The sequence below is a fragment of the Callithrix jacchus genome, chromosome 5 (genome assembly GCF_049354715.1).
Source record: "Callithrix jacchus isolate 240 chromosome 5, calJac240_pri, whole genome shotgun sequence".
NCBI classification, from domain to species: Eukaryota; Metazoa; Chordata; class Mammalia; order Primates; family Cebidae; genus Callithrix; species Callithrix jacchus.
In genome coordinates this window covers 28,952,441-28,973,427 of record NC_133506.1, presented here as the reverse complement: position 1 = coordinate 28,973,427, position 20,987 = coordinate 28,952,441, and the positions used below count along the sequence as shown (strand labels likewise).

General features: G+C 42.8%; 1 pseudogene; it reads right to left on the bottom strand.

Annotated features, from left to right (window-relative positions):
* Nucleotides 1–11,987: 11,987 nt before the first annotated feature.
* Nucleotides 11,988–12,480, bottom strand: LOC100390000 (transcription elongation factor B (SIII), polypeptide 1 (15kDa, elongin C) pseudogene; annotated as a pseudogene).
* Between the last annotated feature and the right edge of the window lie 8,507 nt (nt 12,481–20,987).

The window sequence follows — 20,987 nt, the reverse complement described above, 5'->3', positions numbered from 1 at the left end:
TATCCTCATGGCTTTGAGATACATAAAGTTTTTCTAACAGGACACAAAGAACAGTAAGTGTTAAGGAAAAATTGTAGAAACTGTACTACATTAAAATTAAAAACTTCTGTTTATTGAAAAACAATATGAGAATAAAAAGGCAAGCTACAAAGTGGGAGTGAATATTGCAGTACGTATATATGGCAAAGGACTTGCCAGGATATATTAAAATACCCACGAATCAATAAGGACAGACAACCCATTAGGAAGATAGCCAAGAGATTCAAACTGGTACGTCACCGAAGAGGACACCCAAATGGGCAATCTGCACATGAAAAGATTGCCAACCTCATTAGACCGCAGGGAAATGCAAATTAGAGCCACAATGTGCACACACTGGACATGGCTCAAATGACTGCAGCTGGAATGACTAAAATGACTGAAATGGAAAATATAGACCATACTAAGGGATGACAAGCATGTGGAGCAACTGGAAAATCTGCATTCTTTTAAGATCTGTACACAGAGCCAAGTTTGAAAAATAGCAGGGCATATATGGTCCCTCAAAAAACTACAATGGCTACTGTTGACCATCCATTGGATAGAATCAAATCCATATTGAAAATGGGAATACAGTAATTATCAAGGGCCAGAAAATAAACACACACTCAGCCCAGGCATGCAAAATTCCATTAACTCCTAGACAATGAATAATGAGTCTCACCCTTTTCCTGTGCCAGAGAAACCATAAGCTAAGCCAGCCAGCAGCTTGCTCCTGCGTCAACTTTGACCCTCTTGACAATACACAGAAATGAACAGGTTGGTGTTTCATCAGAGTATAAAATGAGGAGAGAAATTATGGATGCAGTATAGTGACTGTAGAGTAGACATTTCTGTTTGACCTTTGGAGTGTAGATACTTACCTAAGCGAGGTGACCTCAGGATTCCAATTACAGGTGCCTTTACAATCTTGTAGGCTGCTCTACTTCCAAGTTCTCAAGTCCACACAAGTGACTGGCTCCAGCATAATAAGGTCCTTTTGAGATCTGGAGAGACTAAGCCTCTCTTAGTGGTATTCCAGATGGATCTGTGTTAGACTGAATTTTGTTTCCTCTGCTCAAGGAATTTTACTGTTCTGTACAGTTTAGGTCTTCTGTGAAACAACATTAGATTAGGCATGCAGGAGATTAGTGGGAAAATAGCCTGTGCAACATTAAGGAGACAAGGGACAGGAGAAGGTGGAGAGAGCCTTCAAACCACAAGGCAATTGGAAGCCCAGGAACAGCAAATAAGAAAGAGGAAGAGTTGGGTTGGAAGAGCTAGAGACTGTAGTTCTGAGAAAGTCTCAGCCTCATCAAGGAGTCTCCAAGCAAAGGTTGAGCAATACAGGATTGACAGAAACGTGAGGGGTCTAGCAGCCCGGCCGTGCTCAGTCATTGGTTACCAGCAGCCCGGGGAAAGGGCAGTCTCAGCGTTTATGACAATGGATCTGGAGGTCTGGCAGCTGGGGCTGTCAGTCAACTCCACTCCCTAGAGCAGATTCCCTGGAAAAGCTCAGTAGTTGCAGAATACTAAGAACTCTTTGAGATAATAGATTTAACTTTCCAAGGAGAAAAGAAATATCAGAGAGGGAGGAAAAGGGAGTAGGAGAGGGGGAGAGAGAACAGGAGAGGGAGGACAAACCAGGAGAATGCCAGGAGCTTGAAGTCAGACACCAAAAACTTGAATTTGTAGTTCCATCACTTTGGGAAATACGTTCTGTCTCTCATTGGGAGCTGAATCCTGTACAGTCTGCGCTTCACATCCCTGGGTTCTGCATCTGCAGGTTCAACCAACCAGGAATCAAAAATATTTAGGAAAAAACAATACAGCAATAAAAATAACATAAAATTTTTAAAAATACAATAATGCAGTATAGCAACTATTTACATAGCACTTACATTGTGTTAGCTAACTTTACACTGAGATGATTTAAAGTATACGGGAGGGCGTACCTGAGTTATACGTAAATACGACGGCATTTTACATCAGGGACTTGAGCATCTGCTAATTTGGATACTGATCCCTGACTGATACTAAGGAATGACTGTACTATTAACAACAACGGTAGCTAGTATTTTGAGCACTTACCATATGCCGGGGCTCTTCTCAGTACTCTGCATTTCGAAGACTTATAAACTGAGAATGGAAGGGAAGCAGTTAACAATTTTGATGGCTAACAATTATACAAAAAAAAGCTCAATACCACTGATTATTAGAGAAATGCAAATCAAAACCACAATGAGATATTATCTTACACCAGTCAGAATGACTACTATTAAAAAGTCAAAAAATAAATACTGGTAAGCTTTCAGAGAAATGGAAACACTTAAGTGCTGTTAGTGGGAGTGTAAATAGTTCAACCATTGTGGGAGACAGTGTGGCAATTTGTCAAAGACCCAAAAACAGAAATACCATTTGACCCAGCAATTCCATTGCTGGATATATCCACAAACAAATATAAATCATTCTGTTATCAAGATACATGCATGTGTATGTTTATGCAGCATGATTCACATTACCAAAGACATGGAATCAACCCAAATGCCCATCAATAACAGATTAAATAAAGCAACTGTGGTAGATATACATCACGGAATACTATGCAGCCATAAAAAAGAGCAAGATTATGTCCTCTGTAGGAACATGATGGAGTTGGAGGCCATTATCCTTAGCAAACTAACACAGAAACAGAAAACCAAATACTGCATATTCTCATTTATAAGTGGGAGCTAAATGATGAGAACACATGGACACATAGAGGGGAACAGGGCCTATCAGAGGGTGGAGGGTGGGAGGAGGAAGAGGATCAGGAATAACAACTAATAGGTCAGACTTAATACCTGGGTGATGAAACAATCTGTACAGAAAACTCCTGTGACACAATTTACCTGTGTAACAAACCTGCACGTGGACCCCCGGCCTTAAAAGTCACATTAAAAATAATTCATTCATTCGTTTTTAAAGTTGTGATGGCTTAGTATGCGCCAGGCACTGTGCTAAGTACTTTGTCTATGCCCTCTTGTTGTGCGGGCGAAGAACCACTTGTTGGAGCGTTAGCCTCACCGTTAATTTACTGTTTCATCCTGGACAGATCACTAGATTTCCATTTATCAAAGAGAAAACTCTCACGAATTCTCTTGGCACCTTCTTCAATTCCTTTGCAATTTGTAATCACATGTTTTTGTTTATGATGCTTGTCTCCCTCATGATAGACCTAATGATGGTGAAAATGTTTGTCTGTTTTATTTATCATTATATCTCAAGGGTTTGCATGGTGCCTATTCATCGCTGAAAAATAAATATAAATTAAATCAATGAATAAACCTTTCATAGCCTACACTCTTCCAGTTACTCAGAGACTCTGATTCTCATCACCATAGAAATAAAACATCTAGATTTTTATGTTATAAACCCGTATGGTTATAAGCACTTATTTCTTTTATGTTAAAAGTTAAGGAAATAAAATTATAGTATTATCACTTTTCAAATAACCTTTGTTGCAAAATCTCAATAATTTTAAATATTCTAATTTCAGCTTTTGCTCTTATCGCTCCCCCACCCATGGTAACACATGCAGTCTGCTGAGAAACACTAAATCAGACATGACCCCTGGGTCTGGTGACCACAAATCGCAGTATTTTTGGAGCAAGGTCAATTCCCAATATTCTCTCTAATGTCTTTTTCTGTGCAGATACATTCACAAATCATAAACAAAACATTCTTTGGCAGACTGGTTCCCAACTTTTGATTCTGAAAATATGGTCACCAGATCCTCGAAATTCCTGGAAGATTTTCCTAGCAATTGTTTAGAGGAACTCTGGGTTTGTGGTGAACAGTTTGCCTGAAAATAAATCTAAGTGTCACAGCATCCATTTTCACGTGTCAATGGTTCATTCCCCCTAAGCTCTAACGATGTCCGTGCCTCCTTCCTGACCCTTTCCACTTCCCAACCCACTTGCCCTCTTAGCCTGTAGTGCACACATCCTGAGCCCTGCTTGGAGGAGTTGGTCTCCCCCATCTCACCTCCATGGCACTGGTAATCCAAAGAGTGTTGTGTGACTGCACGTGGCCTGTGACCGTTTCCACAGAACTTATAGCAGAAAGGTTTTTGCTAGATCGTAAAAACTGTCTTAGTTTACATTCCCCCAGAAGCAAATTCTGAAGCAAGAGACTTTCCTGAGGAGATGATCCCGAGCAGCACTGGATGGAAGAGAGGATTAAGGAAGTGAGACAGGGAAGGGTTACAAGCCAACAGAGAGGGATGGTTTCCTCCATAAGTAACTGGGGCCCAGTCCCATTACAGGCCTCTGGAAGAGGGTGCAGAACACACTTCTGAGTTGTCCCAGTGGGAGACCAGGAAGCAGGATCTCTTATCCACCAATTCCCAACTGAGATTGATTGAGGGTCACCCCTGGGGGTTTTCACCACCCCCACAATGCCAGCCTGTGCCCCATCTTGTGCAAGAAAGTATGCTCGAGAAAGCCTCATAATGAATGAGCCAGGTGCTTCCAGTAAGAAGCCCGTGAAGTATACGAACAGGGCACCAGCAGCATCTTCCACAAAGACCAAAGACGTCTAAGACCCGGGTGTGATGAACTTCTGCCTAGATTAATTCCCTGTCTGAAAAGTTACATGTTGGAAGTTAATCCACTGCCATCGTCACCTTTGCCTACCCTAGTTTTTTCTCACAGTCCCTTTTTTTCTGCTCTAGAAAGCAACTCCCTGTGCTTGGTTCATTAGCAGAGCGGTATGTTAGTAAGTGAGTGCTTGGGGAACAGCACACGAGCAAAGTGTGGATTTCCATTGCAACCAGATCATATTTTGCTTCTGTGGTGGAGTCTGCCTAGGATGTCTCCACAACTGTGTCTCATGTGCTAGACAGTCGCTTCTCAACATTGATTGGATGTGACAATGTACTAGGTGTGGTCCTAACCCAGGGGACTTTGAATCTAAATAAACCTCTAACTTTCTTTGATGTATGGTATTTTCCTTTCCTTTCATTCAGTGGTTCTTTGCAGCAGGTGCTGACATTTTTATTATTCACACATACATCTCCAGGATACCGTCTCACCATAACACTTCAAATTTATGCGGGAACTTTCTTCCAAGGAGGCCAACGCTCTTCTAAATAAACTATCTCTATCAACACGGGGTTTAAACTCAAGGAAATCCTCATGTGAAGGAAAAGGAGGGAAAACATGTTTTCCTTACTCTGTACCTAGAAAAAGAAAGAAACACAGTGAGGTGTGGCTTTCATGCAAGCTTATGGCTGACCGTGAGCAGCAGACCTCAGTTCCACACCTGTAAAATAAGCCTGTGAGTGACAAAAAGGCCAACTGTATATGTCTACAAGGGGAGTCAATGAAATAACTTGTGCATTAGTATAGGTCAGGATAGGAAGTGTGAGCCATGATTGTTGTGTGGTGGAGAACAAAGCCTTTACCTGCAGCTGCGCCATAACATGCAACTCACCCTAACACCTGGGCAAAGTGAGAAAAACCTGAATTCGAGGGCTGGCCCCAGTGCCAACTGTATTGGCAACCACAGAATTTCCCTTCATCTCATGTTTGCCACAAGGATAATCATCCTTAACTGGGAGGACAATGTCTTTCCAATATGACCTTTCTCAGGATGCTGTGTGAGGCTTGAAGGAGACAGTAGCTTTTTTGGTGGGTGCAGTTATGGTTTCCAAGCCTTCATTTTCTCTCTATCATGTAGCTTAATGGCCCAAATACGATCCCCCTTCCAGGGACGATAAGATTGGCCACATGCCTTGATTTGGCAGGTGAGATACTGGCAGAGTGATGCAAACTGAGGCCTAAAATGTGCTGCAGGGTTGCCTTGGCCTCCAGCGCCCCAGGGAGCCCCTGTGTTAAGTTAGCGCAGTGTATCCAAAGGGAGAGAAGTCACCAGCTCTTACAGCTGTGCGCCATGCCATCTGAAGCAAATCAGCATCAACAACAAGGTTATATAAACAGTAACCACTCACATTTCTTACTATGTGCCTAGGCACTGCCCTCAACACTTTACATGATTTAACTCATGTAATTAACTCCCAATAACTCTGAGCAGGCACTGTTATCCACTATTATTATTATTTTTTTTTTTTTTGAGATGGAGTCTTGCTGTTGTTACCCAGACTGGAGTGCAATGGCGCGATCTAGGCTCACCACAACCTCCGCCTCCTGGGTTCAAGCAATTCTCCTGCCTCAGCCTCCCAAGTAGCTGGGACTACAGGCACGCGCCACCATGCCCAGCTAATTTTTGTATTTTTGGTAGAGACGGGGTTTCACCTTGTTGACCAGGATGGTCTCGATCTCTTGACCTCGTGATCCACCCACCTCAGCCTCCCAAAGTGCTGGGATTACAGGCGTGAGCCACTGCGTCCAGCCTATTATTATTATTATCACAGTTTTACTAATGCAGAAACAAAAGACTGTGGAGCACAGCGATTTGCCCAAGGTGCTCCAAAAGTGACGAACTTGCACTTCCAATCGTGTCATCTGAATCTAGGGCCAAGTCTCACCATTACACACTACCTCGAACACAGGAGCTGTGAGCAGTGAAAAACGTAAACTCTCCAGAGCGCAAACTTGTCTGGGCGCTGCGCACCACCATGATGGATAGCTGTGGCTATAGCGTGACACCGGCTTGGAGTTCTAATCCACTTTTTACTAGCTATGAACAGATGTGCTTCAAAACTTCTCTAGGCCTCAATTTTTTCACCGGTTAAATGCGCCCATATGAGTCATTCAGAGCTAAAGCTATTAGGAAGATTAAGTGGGCATAGAATGAGGTTAGTTTCCATCCTGTTTTCAGCATCCAGGCTCAAGGCAGGTGCCTCACAGGGAACCACTGCCCCGAGGATTTCTTTAGAAGAGGGCAGTGGCTAAGACAGGTAGCAGAAACCCTGATGACGATCTTCGCCCTCCTCTGTGCTGGGTCCTCAAGCGGTTCCAGCAAGGACAGAGCAAACCTTTGTCCATTGCCATAAAAACTGCTGCTACTTCAGGTGGGAACTTTTGAAGCTCGGGTGTTGGGTTTTGGTTGATTCTTTTAGATCAGTATCCAGAGGTTTCAGTCTTTGACATCATTGGTCTGTCACCCATGAGTTTAGAAAAACTGAGGCTGCCAAGTAGGGGGAGTGACATGGTGCCAAGGGCACGTCATTGCGGCTGCCAGCAGCAGAATGGGTGGCCTCAGCTCTGAGGCCAACGACTGCCCACCACTCTGGGGACTGCTTGGCTTTCCAAAAAGTAAAAGTATCATTCATTTTTATGGCAGCTTCCAAAGTGGCACATCTCTCTTTTGTCAGCCTTCCAGCCGTCCATCTCCTTATCTTTGCTGGCGAGAAACATCTCTATACATCCATTTAGCACTGTGTTTATTATAAGAGTTTGTTCCAGAACTTGGGGCACTTAACATCTTTAAACATGGATTTCAGAGTCTCTATTCTGACGGAAGCCACATTCTCTCTAAATGCAGTGTATCTGAATATCTCTCGGGTGAGTTAGGAGGGTAAGCAGTCTCTTTATAATGCGCAAAAGGAATATGCAATGTTGTGTTTCGATTTTAAGTGGCTTATAAATGAGGTCATAACTGCAAGGCCAACCCTGAAATATGGTGCCTTATCCTGCTGCCCTTCCTGAGGTCGCTAACTAGGGCTGATATATGAAAGCAGGGCAGAGCCTATAAATTAGTATTAACTCTTTGATTTTACTGTGAGTTTCTAAGACCATGAAGTGAAATCGCTGGGTTCAAAACCTAGAAATAGGGCCTTGGCTTGCTTGCAATTTTAACCCTTCATCCTCAGTTCATCAAGAAACCTATTAAAAAAATCGTAAACACACTTCAACCATTGCCGTTTACTCCCCTAATGAACAGGGAAATGTCCATGGAAAAGCATGATTTACAGGAATGGCAGTAACCACCATTTCATCTCTGCTGTAATAAGGTCTCGTGGTTGACAACTTTATAAAGCAGCATTGATGTACCAGCAAAGCAAACCACTTCTGAGGGAGGCTTGCCTCAAGATTGTCCAGTCCCTCCACTGAGCTTTTATTTGCAAAAAGAACCCATAGAAGGCCAAGAGATGTGCATAATGTAATATAGCTCCTGGTTCTTAATATGCCATTTTTTAGACTCAATGGAGCAAGTTTTATTGAGTGGGGTCTGATGACCCACACATTTTTTAAATGAGGAGATCTTTTTTAAAAAATGAAAAAGAAAGAAAAAAACACACAAACTAACTTCAGATGGTGAGTTTGACCTTTACTGATCTGAGACTGAAAAAAAAGCTTAATTTTTTTCATCTAAAGTTTAATAAAAATCATGTTTCCATTATTTCTGTGACTGCTTCTAAGTAAATTCTCAATGCGTGTTTCTCAATTTTGAAAGAAGTCACCACTCAGGGTACAAACCAATGATTTTCATTACTATAAATAAAATATTAAGCATCCTGAACTTTCCTTGTATTATGATGGAACCTGCAACATACTACGAAATTTCATAGTTGAATCATTCTTTCAACAAACAGAACCCACCTATTTAGACCAACAAATCCCTAGTTCTGTAATCCTAAATTCTTTACCCCTCCCTTTGGTTTTCATTTTTAGCACCAAAAGGGCAAAAGTGAGGGAAAAATTGTTTCAATAGCTGTGATGAGTAGAAATTATATAAAAGCTTCACTAACAGGCAATATGAGATCTCACGTGGGAGCCTGATTAGTGAACAACAGTCAATCTCATTTTGATCACTAAAATGATCTCAATAGTCCTTAGAATAATAAGCTTAAAAACCTTCCACTCTCTCCCTAGGAATGCTGGCCTTGTCCACTCACGCTTCCCCCAAGGAGGCTTCATGCCCTGTCCCCATCCTTGGCTCTCAACTCATCTGTACTTCAAAAGGCCCACTTCACTCCTACTATCTTCAGAACAAGTGACATACCCAGGTGAGGTGAGAGATGATCAACTACGGAATAGGAGGAAAATACAATTTCTTCTATTTATGTTTGCTTTCTCTAAATAAAGGATGAGTCAGGCTTTTGTCTTGGTATACATGCAGATGGACACTGCCCCTTAGCAGGCTGCATGCCAGTGGTCATGTGTCACTGACATCACAGGAAAGATCCAAGGACAGCGGCGGAAGGCGGTGCCCTCACTCTAGGGCTGGTTTTCTGCGTCTTGTGACATATTGCAGCTCACGTGTCCCCAATTTAGTGGGTTTATGGATTATACTATCTGGTTTTAGGTACACTAACCCCCCTCCAAATTGGCTAGGTGGCTTAGAAGAAAAGATCCCTGAAACGTATCTGTGAATCAAAGTTAACACTGATAGTGAGGCTAACTAAAGCGCAAGATGAAGGCGGGGCTGCCATGCCTCCTTTCCTCCTAAAGCCAGGTGAACACACAAGCCATGTGACAAGCCGCAGGCCAAAACTCTCTAATTAGAGAGCTCCGTACCCACTCCAGGCACAGTAGCCCACAAGGCATTAGGTCACAGCATGTTAAGCCACCACAGCTTTTGAGACTTTTAAAAACGTATTTACTTTATCTTTTGTTAATTTCTCTTTTTCTGTATTTTTAATGTCCATATAATCTTAAAGCAGTAGAACTTAAATTGTTGATAAATAAAATTCAAAATTGGTTTACAGATAACCATGTATGTGAAGAAAATAAAGCCAAAACTTTAATTCTCACATGTCTTTGTTTGGATTCCCCTGGAAACAGATGCTAAGACAAAAATTCACAGGCAAGTCATTTGTTTAGGAGTGATCCCAAGACATACATTATCAGGCAAACTATCTAAGGGTAACAGGAGCTTAATCTCATCGGGAATTCTGAGAGCCACAGTAGAACACACCTCGGTGTCATCTGTCTGGGATGAGAAGCAAGACAGTGGGTCATTCAACACCAACTCCCATTAGTCATTGGCTGAGGGCTGTTTCTGGAGCGGGTAGGGGGAGATTAACATTCTGGTATTTCTGGCCTGTGCAAGAAAGCAAAGTAGACTCTGATGGCCAGGGAGATTCTTGGGTAGAGGTGATGGCTGATGAGAGCCAGGAGTCAGGCCAGTGTGCCCTGATAGTTGCAGGACAGAGGGTACGAGTGGGGCCAGACCACCCCTCTGAAACAACGCTGATGACACACCTATCACTTCTACTTACATAAACTATTTCAGTATGGTACTTTTCCGCCCTGCCCTGCAAACTTAACATACCCATTTGGTCTCTCCAAACACAGGCATGCTCCTTGAAGGCACTCCCCCTCACCTGTCTATTTCTACGTCTGTCCCATCACAGTGGCCAGCACTCTGTAGCGAAGCAGTGCTTTTGGAGTATGTCTGCAGGGGATCTACCATGTATCAGGCAATCTTCCAGGCACTGGGAATAAAGTGGTGAACACTGTAACTTTGCGTTTGCATAGGTTGCATTGCATTCGCAGACGCCGAGATACTGTATTCATCCCCGCTGGCCTTGAAGCAGTTAGTTTCTATTGCATAATAAACAACCTCAAAATCTCAGTGTCATAAACCAGAAGAATGCACTTTGCTCATGAGTTTCTGTATTGTATGGGGGTAACCCTGTTCCACTGGTCACCCTCCAACCCCTCAGCCCATGCCAGGAACAGCCGCACAACTAGGGGATGCTCTTCTTGTAAGAGAGCAGAAGATCAAGAGCAACAAGAGAAACACGTGATGTCTCTTAAGGCTTAGGATCAGGACCCAACACTGCCATTGTTCCCTTGGTGTCACGGGCCAAAGCAAACTGCAAGGTCATGCCCAGAGTCAGGGAGAAAGGACATATACTCCTCCCATACAAGTGGGGGACTGCAAGTCACTTGCCAAAGGATAGGGCTAAGGGAGGGGTAAAGAGTTAGGGACAATGGTGCTCTTAATTACAATTTGAAAACAAATACATGGAAATACGTGTTCCATAAATAGTTATTGTTTCTGTTACCCTTACAAAACTGGTGCAATTAACCTCCATTAACTTTCTGCATCTCTTTCACTCAATGTGTTCCTGTGCAAGTGATAGTTTTCCTCTAGGCAGGTAGGTAGGCCTCTCACTGGCCAGTCCATTTCAAATGCATCTCCCAGGTCATAGTGATTACTCCAGGGATGGGCATTCATCACCCATCAGAAGTCTTGCTCTCTGCGATCACAGGCCACTTCACCTGTAACCGCTAGGGCTACCTTTCCTACCAAAGCTGGAGAATGGAGCTAGCACTGGAGAAAGCAGAGCCAAGGTTAGAAGAGTGCTGGATTCCTGGTGTCAGTGGGAGTCTCTATCCTCCAGACCAGAGTCCACCCAAATTATGATAGTTTTCAGATGGCCCCATTGAAAGCATTACTAAGCCTGGTCATGCTGTAACTGGGGCAAACACAGGTAGCTGCCTGTGTTTAAAAATAGTAACAATATCATTGGTAGTGCTGAGTAGATTCATGTATTTCTCTCCTAAAGCCTCACTGCAATGCATAGCCTTCTCTCCTGCACCACAAATCACTTGCCCAGTGTCTGAAATACACCCAGTCATGCTTGTTCCTTTTAGACTCTTAGGTCTTTGATCAACAGGGCTCATGCCAATCCCATCTTTATATCCTTACAGTACTAAGAAGTTTTGTATACTGAATAATTTATATGTAATTATGAATAGATGTGTTCGAATAGTTCCCAAGTCTGAGTAAATCCACTCAGCACATCCAACTAGGCTGTTGGTCAAAGATGCCTGCTGTCCCCACAGCACTCACAGGCCACTCTCTTTGTGTCCTGATGTCTTTGTGTTTTCATAGAGTGAAGAATCATGTATATTTAGAAGGAGCCACAGAAAAAAATTCTACCATCAAGCATGCCTTGTTTTATTTGATATGAACTGGAAATACAACATAAGAAAGAAAGGTTTACTTAAAAAATTTTTTTTCTCCGTCTCTTAAAGGCCATAAGGTTTTTTTTTTAATTCTGAAAAGAGTTAACAGTTTATTATAATTTATTTTATTTAACAATCTAGGGAGTTCACAGCCATCAGCAGTTCTAGTGCAATTTCAGGTGCAATCAGGAATTCAGGAATCTCAGTGGAGCTGTTAGTGTAGCGAACCTTGTACGTAAAACACATGCATACTTTTGATAGCACATGTGAAGGTATCTCTCTAAAATTAACCTCATTGGTTTCGTTCTCAGCAAATTGACCTGGGTCACTCAACATGGCTTTTATTGTGCCTGAAGTTAATGCATGTTCTCTTTTTACAATAAATTCATGGCCATCCGATGATATCAATTTGACATACATGGCCTCAGGGCCTTCACAGCCACCATAGATTTTCTCCTCTCCATCCATTTTGTTCTTATGAAAAATTCTACTTTGCTTCCCCAAGAACTTTAGCAGTTTCTCGTCAGCCCTGCAGCCACCGCAGCTGGGTCCCCGCGTACCGCCACAGCCCCTATTCCAGGTCCGCCCCCCCCCCAACCCCAGCATACAGCTGCCGTGGGTTCCGGGGCAGTAGGAACAGGCCATAATGTTTTTAAGAAAAGAGAATGTTGTTCCGTAATAATTCTCTGCAAAAGGACTCAGGTGGGTAGATCATGATGAGAATCATGATTGTTGACTTAGAGAACTTAAAGGAGCTGGGAGTAATTCTTCTACTGTTGCTGCAAAAATGTCCAATAAAAGAAGACAGTAAAATAGCATTCACTAAGAGTCTAGTATGTACCAAACATTTAAAAGATAATGGACATAAAAAGATTTGAGCAGATTTCTTTTGAAAAAAAATAAAATACTTGGATGGCAGATAAGCACATCAATACATGCTCAACATCATTAGTCATTAAGAAAATGCACACTAAAACTATCATGAGATACCTCTTAGAACAGCTAAAAAGACTGACCACAGCAAGTATTGGTGAGGATATGGAAGAACTAGAATCTCATACACTGCTGGTGGGAATGTAAAATGGTGCAACCCTTTGGAAAACAATGTGTTGATTTCTTATAAAGTTAAAGAAACACACTCACCATAGGATGCAGCTAGTCCATTCTTGGTTTTTACCAAAGAAAATGAAAGCCTACAGACACACAAAGTCATATATATATAAACATTCAAGCAGCTTTACTTATAATAACCCAAAACTTAAAAAACCCACGTGCCCACCAACAGGTGAGTGAATAAGCAAGTTGAGGTGTATCCATACCTTGAAATCCTACTCAAAAATAAAAAGAAAGAATATTGATACATTCCATACAATGAGTGAATGTTGAAACAATTATACTGAGTAAAAGAAGTCATACAGAAAGAATAAAATCCGTGTGATTCCACTATCTAAAACTCTAGAAAATGCAAACTAAGCTGATCAGTGACTGTCTAGAGAGGAGGAGAAGGAGGAATGCAGGGAGGGATGACAAGGGACAGAGGGAACTTCTCACGGATAAGAACTGTCTGCTATCTTGATTGTAGTGACAGTTTCACACATAAGGCAATCCTTATCAAATTGTACACTTTAAATGCATGCTGTTTATTTTATGTCAGTTACACCTTATTAAAGTAGTTTTTCTATCAATTTACTTCTGTAAGATGAATCTTCAAGAACTCTACTACTATCTCTTTTTCACAAAGAAAATAACAGAGACTCTAAAAGTTGAGTCCTCCAGCATAAACATGACCAGGGGATGTGAGCTCAGAAACACCCTTATTAAACAATTAGGGTTATCTTGGAAGAATCTATTCATTATTCTGGGCCTCATTTTCTCCATCCATAAAAGAATGGGATAAAGCTATAAATTGAAGATGAGTTGAAGACGAGTGATTTTCAATGAACAAATGTCAAATGATTTCTTCATTTGAAGATTTTATTTTTTATTTCTCATGTTTGTAGGAAAAGTTCACCTATGAAAGGGTGCTTCTCTCCAGCCAGACTGTGAGGATAGGGAGAAGATTCATTCTGTATGATTCATGAAAATATTGTAGGACATGACAGGACCGTCCCCAGATGTCCCTTCTACTGCCTTTTGCCAGCTAGCTACAGAGAAGCTTGCAAGCAGGATGAATCACAAGAAAAAGACATATTGTATCCTCACATCATAAATTTTACAAAACTGCTTCATGAAAAATAACTCTGGGTCCAGGAACTCCACTAGAAAAATGTTCAACCTCTCTTCAAATTTGGGAATGTTGAAAAGTTTTCATACCAGCAGGTCAAGATTCAGTTCATACATCTTAGTGCTTCAGTGTACTGTATTTGGCTCGGAAAGTGAATGCCCCTTTTCTGGCAAACCACGCTGCATTCATAGGTGTGAGCTCTTAACTGAGCTCTGTCAAGCTGCCATCAAACATATGGGTCTGGTTCCTCCAGTTCTCTAATAAAGAACAAGTAGTTCAACTTATTAGATGGTGTTAATATTCCACATCCGGAAAACCAGGAATTTAAGAGCAATAAGCACTCCGGTGGAAAATGACCCCAAGCCCATCAGTCTAAAACAGGCTGGGTGGGTCAAGGAGACCACAGACCTTTTAATCTATTTCTATTGCATTGTTTCTGTTTGCATTTAAATCCTCAGAAGCTTATGTCTCTGTTAGTCTCGAGTGTACCGAGTGTATCGTAAGGGCTTTGTCTTTTGTTCTTCCCCAAAGCAGACCCTGGGACAAGGTCTTAGATGGAGGCATTTAGTTTAGGAAGTGACGCAGGGGGGCACACTGTGGGAGTGGGAAGTAAGGCGTGAGAGAGAAGGAAGCCACGAGGGTGCAATAATGAGGGTCACCATCATGGATAACTGGAGCTCAGCCCTTCTGGGGCAGCTCTGGGAGACCGTGGGGAGCATGCCTCAGAACCGTCCCTCCGAGCAGGACGCAAGTTGGGTATGTGCCCTTCAATGCCCACCCCTCATTGGCCTGCTCAGCTTGAGGGCCGAGAATGCCCCCTTATTTGGGCAGAGGATGCCTCTGGCGAGCCAAATCAGAACATCCCCTCCGCAGCTGCCCTTCAAGCCTGGGCCAACACGATGTGAGCAGGGCACCAGCAACACGGACCTCATCTTGAAAGTCCATGTTTATGCTTCTTAGTTCTACTTGACTTCTACGGTTTTTTCAGCCCTCAATGTCAAATCAATCACCTGATCTTGCTTTTTTTTTCTCTGTGTCACATTCCTCATTGGATGCCTGCTCTCTCCTGAGAACTAACGCTACCACAAGGACCTAAATTTCTCCTGCAGTTTCACGACTCCTACAGAGCCATGTAATGCCATCACACTCAACCCAGATGAAGTCTCTAACCAAGACACACAAAACACAGCGAGAAAGGATAAAAGAAGGGGAGACATCCTTCCTCTCCCCCTCCCCAAAAAAGAGTTGGCTTCATTCGAGGAACACCTTTGAAATGAGCTCTGAGCCATGTTTCCGCTATGGGACCTACACTGGAACCAGTGCCCTTCTTTTGGTCTGGAAGGTATGAATCAGACTTCAGCTCCCCACATATTACCCACATTGAATGGACACCACATGCAACTATGATCAGGAAACCCCAGGATTCCTTGGCCTCAGACCCATGGCGGACTCAGCCAGGCTAGAGGCTCCAAGCAAAACAGAAGTGACCCCTTGAAGGAGCAGACTAGTCCTAGACCCAGGAAGAGTTCTAACTATCTTCAGACCTGGGAGAGTAAGTAACTGGTCTGCCCTTCAGTTGCCGATCCTCCTTCTCTGTGACTCCAAGGGATGAAGGTATCGGGATAATGACAACATAGTGGGATGAAGAGGCCGAGGAATGAAGAGGTCTTCGGAGGTCTCAGTTTGGTAATTAAACAGATAGGACTATAAACCACTATGGTGCAAAGGCTCTTTGCTCTTTCCTTTTTTTCTATGAGAGAAAAATAAGTCAGAGTTCAAAGTGGGAAAAAGAGCACAAACAGGATTTCCAAGGCAGGCAAGGACTCCTGAGCATTTAGAAACTATGTCAAGTAGGATTGCACCAGATGGAGACAGTGGGTAAGGGCATCCAGGCAGTGGTGTATGTGAACAAAGGTACAAGGACCTAAAAGTGTACGGCAGTTTTAAGAAAACAGACTCAGGGCCTGCCTGAGAAAGTGGCCATTGAATAGTGGGAGTAATTGCAATGGATAGACACGTCATGATTTTCTAAATTTTAAAAGTTATCTATTTATTTCATTATATATTGAACAATATATAATTCACATCTATTTATATCATTCACTACATTATGTTACTGTATTTTTAGGCTATTTTGTTTCCTATTTCATCATTTCAGAGTGGAATAATGAAGTTCTGGTCCTGCAGAGACTCTTATTCACTCCCCAAATGCACTGTCTCCTTCCACAGGACCCCAGGCTCATCAGGGCTTCAGGACATTTCCCAGCCTGGCTCACAGTAAGTTCTAGCCCATGAGATGGGGACTGATGTGTCTTGTGGTATATTCTAGAGCCCTTCCAGACACCTCACTGGGATGCTTCCTTTGCCCCTTCTTCCTGGTAGAGAACACAGGGGCAGGGTCTCCATTACATGCCGGAGACTTTTCTGAGATTCTATTGAATCTCAGGCTCTTCAGATGAGAAGTTTGCAGCTGGACTTCATTACCCAGAGCCCCATGGGGTGATGCCCACACTGATAACCACAATATGCTCAGACCTGCTCTGATCAGGAGGGGTTCACAGAGAAACGACTTGTGACCTCGGTGATGGATGAGCAAAAGGCTTACAAAGGAAATGGAGAGAAACTGGGTTCCAAGTAAGAGGCGCGCCTGTGTGAAGGAACAGAGAGGGTTCAAAGCGACTGAGATTTGGTTCAGGAAACTAAGAGATACATGAACGGGCCAGTCAGAAGAGCTCATTGGAAGAATATTCTGCCAACCACATGCCCTGCCCAGAGCAGGAGGGTCGATGTAGGCCCATCTACTAGATGTCTACATATGCCACAGATGCCATCAAGAAACAAAGCTGTGACACGAAAGGTGTTCTCTCCTCCAATCTGCCTCTACACTAGCGAACCCTCCTAGTGGCCTGAAGGACCAGGCTGGAAGGTAGAGTTCTTCGACTCTTCAGTGCTCTGCACTGAGAAGCACCAGGCAGAACCAGCCAGTTGGCAGCTGCCCTGCCCACTTGTCTTCTCACCCCCACTCCATCCTGCACCACAGGGGACCTCACACTCACACACACTTGCCAACCTCCATCCCACAAACTATAAACATTACAGCAGCTGCACCCCAGGTCCGAGGGGCCCACCCTAGTGGAATAGCATACCCTCAAGAAGAAAGGCCCACGTACACCCTGGAAACAAGGTTGGGGTGCTTGGAACAGGGAATTCCAGGATCCCAGTCCCCCGAGCAAGTCTAGAAGAAGAGCATGGGCTCTGAGCAGCTGCAGCATGTGATTTTGGCCTTGAAGACCCTTTACCCTAAAAAGAGGGGCTCAACTGGAAGAAGCCCAGGGTGGGGCTTTTAAACCACAGAGGCCATCTTGCCTTGGTCTAAGGGCAATAACTGTCCTGCTATAATATCCATTTTTTGCTTTTTTAAAAAAATATCTATCTTGCTGTTAAGGGGATTCTGTATGTGCAGCAACACGGATAGAATTGGAGGACATTATGTTAAGTGAAATAAGCCAGAACAGAAAGACAAATACTGCATGTTCCCACTCACATACGGGAGCTATAAACGTTGATCTCATGGGCACAGAGAGTAGAATGATGGTTACCAGAGGCTTGGGGGGGTCAGTGGGATGAGAGAGGTTGGTTAATGGGACAAACATACAGTTAGATAGAAGGAATGTGTTCCAATGTTTGACAGCACAGTAGGGTGGCCATAATTTGCAATCACGTATTATATGTTTCAAAATAGCTAGAAGAGTAGACTTGAAATGTTACCAGCACACAGAAATAAACACTGGAGGAGATGGACAATCTGACTTGATTATTACACATTCTATGCATGTAACAAAATATCACAGGTACTCCATAAGTCTGTGCAAATATTATGTATCAATAAAAAGTAACAAAGAAAATGAATATATTTTAAATAAATATGATATTTAAAAATTTATTTAGAAAATGGGACTGTGAGAGCAAGCTTCTTCTCACTACCGTATTTCAAGTGCCTAGCAGAGAACCAGCTTGGCTCATACTAAAGGGTCGATGGTTGACGGCCTGCCAGGTGATTGAGTCCTCTCTTGTCAGCTCAGCCGATCTGCATGACAAGCCTTAAAAGTGAAACTTATCATAGTTCATTGATGAAGAGACCTAGGATCAGAAAGCCCAGCTTGTCCAAGGTCACACAAGCAGTGAATGGAGATATTCAGCTGACAATTCAGACTGCCCAAGTCCAAAGCCTATGATCCCTCCCTGACAGCTCACTGAGTCCCATTGGGTGACAATGCATTACACAGAACCACAGTTAAATCATGATCAGGTGACTTCACTTCTAAATGGCTGTATTTGTTTTGCTTATTTTTTAATAGAGAGGGGCTAAGTTCCAGTCTCCTCTCATCACTAAAACCTTTTGACATTTTTTTTAATGGCCTGAAGCTTTTGAAAAATTGAGTTTACTCCTTGCTTGTTTCTGGCCAGGATTGCCAGTGTCCACTCCACTCCCTTTCCTGGCAGCCTAGTCAGCAGGACTGGCACCCAGCCACCAACACCCAGAGTTCCAGAGTCAACACAAGGACACTCACACGCAAAGAGGGATGGCAGCCCTTTTTTCTTAGGAAAATTGCAAAATCTTCTTCAGGCTGAAATCATACATTGGGCTTGCTTTGCATGTGGTATCCACTGCTCATTCTCAGTGTGTAGGGGCATCATGTGAGGGCACAATAAAACAAAATCATTCAGTTGCAGAATGTGTAACTGTTCATTTGCATAATTTATAATTAACTGGGGACAGTTAAATGCCATTGGAAAATGCTTTGTGTTAAACATTTATCAGATAAAACTCAAAGTCCTAAATATTTCCAGTTTAACCCTTAAGTAATAAGGGATAGAATATCAGGATGAAAGAAAGTAAGGAGATTACGATTCATTTGTTTTCGAGTTTTTATCATTTGTAAGTTCTCTTTTCACTCAGCTGCACATGATGCCTGGAATTTCTTTAACTGTAGATAATCTTATAATACAATCTTACACTTAGAAATATATTTTATAGTCATCTGGGTGAAATCTTGAAGTTATCTTCAACTCCTCTGCTCACGTTGTTCTGTAGTTTGAAATTGAGCCTAAGTGCAGGAAGTTCCTCAATTTTATTCTCTCACTTTCATCTCCACTGCCTTCGCCTGATTTATAACCTCAACTGCTGGCGTTAGCTGTCACTGTGTCTCCAACCAACTCACCTGCCACAAGGCCATCAATGCTGTATGTCTTTTAAGCAGAGACCTCACCCTGTCAGTCTGCCACCCCGACTCTATCCTGGCTTTCCACTCCCTCCATTATTAAGATGTCTTATTATTATGCCTGCATTATAAGATGTATGATATTATGTAAGATGTCTTATTATGGCATCTGAGGCCTCGATGACTTGGCCCAAATTCCCTTCCAGTCCCATTGTCTCACCATTGTCTGCCATGCCACCACCCACACTCAGGTCCCCACAGGGTTTCCCACTTTCACCTGTGTGTGCTGTTCCCTGCTGGCAGGGGCTGCTTCCTCGCCTACCCCACTCAAGCCTGCTGAAGTCTCCTTTTTAGAAGCTCAACTCAAACACTGCCTTAATTCAAGCCTCCTGTCACATGTGTCTTCCTTTTGACTCCACAGAACTTTGGTTTACATCTTGTTTACTAGCACCTACCTGTCTGTTTCTCCTCTTTGAGCTGTTAAGTTTAGACAGACAGGGCACGGTGGCTCATGCCTATAATCCCAGCACTTTGGGAGGCCAACGCAGTAGGATCACTTGAGCCCTGAAGTTTGAGACTGGCCTGGGGAACATAGCAGGACCCAGTCTCTACAAAAATAAAATGAAATAAATAGCTTGGCATGGTGGCACAGCCCTATGGTCACAGCTACTCCCAAGGCTGAAGTGAGGGGATTGTTTGAGGCAGGAAGTTGGAGGCTGCAGTGAGCTGTGATTGCTCCACTGCACTCCAGCCTGGGTGACAGAGTGATACCTGTTTCAAAAAATAAATAAATAGATTTAGCCTAGAGATGCTTCCTTACATATTTAAATTTGGTTTTAAGGTTTCTCCATACGTCACAAACTATCACCTAACTGGATGTGTAAACTATCGCAATCTACTCTCTAAGCAAGTAGTGAGTCTCGGCCAATCCCACAGCCAAGTTTCAGCCAATCACAGGCAGCTAACTGTTTAAGCCATGTTCAAATAAGGCAAACACTGAGCTATAATCAATCCTGTACCTCACTTCTATTTTCTATGTCTCTTTACTTGTTCTGTTCGTAAATGTTATCCAACCACATGGCAGCCCTGGAGCTGCTGTGAACCTATTCTGGCTCAGGGTGCTGCTTGATTTGCAAGTCATTCTTTTAGCAATTAAATTCCATTAAATTTAATTTGTCTAAAGTTTTTCTTTTAACAGCACTTAAAGGTCAGACAGTGGCTTACCCGTCTTTGTATTTAGAACAAGGTAGGTTCTTAATAAATATTTATCTGGGTAAATTTATTTAAATGGATGCTGACTGAATGTCACGTTAATATGTAAATGATTGATAGCCTGCTCTCAGGAATAGTGCTAGTTTTGGACACAAAATGGCAAAAGTCTAAGAGGTTCTGTTGCCCAAATTAAGCTAAAGAGGTTGGGTGGTTTCGGAAGGAAAACTTTTCCGACTTCAGGAGGCAGCTTGCCTGTGGAAATGGCAGCATGCGGTCTATCCATCAGAAAAGATTTAGATTCTCCCAAATCTGTTAACTCAGAGAAGACAAAGTTAATTTTTCCTACTGGAAATGTCAAGGTTATGATTTTAAGGACTTTCTAAGCCTTTTCTTTGCAATTCATTTTAACTGCTTTCTAGGGCCTGAGATTTGCCTGGTGGGTTT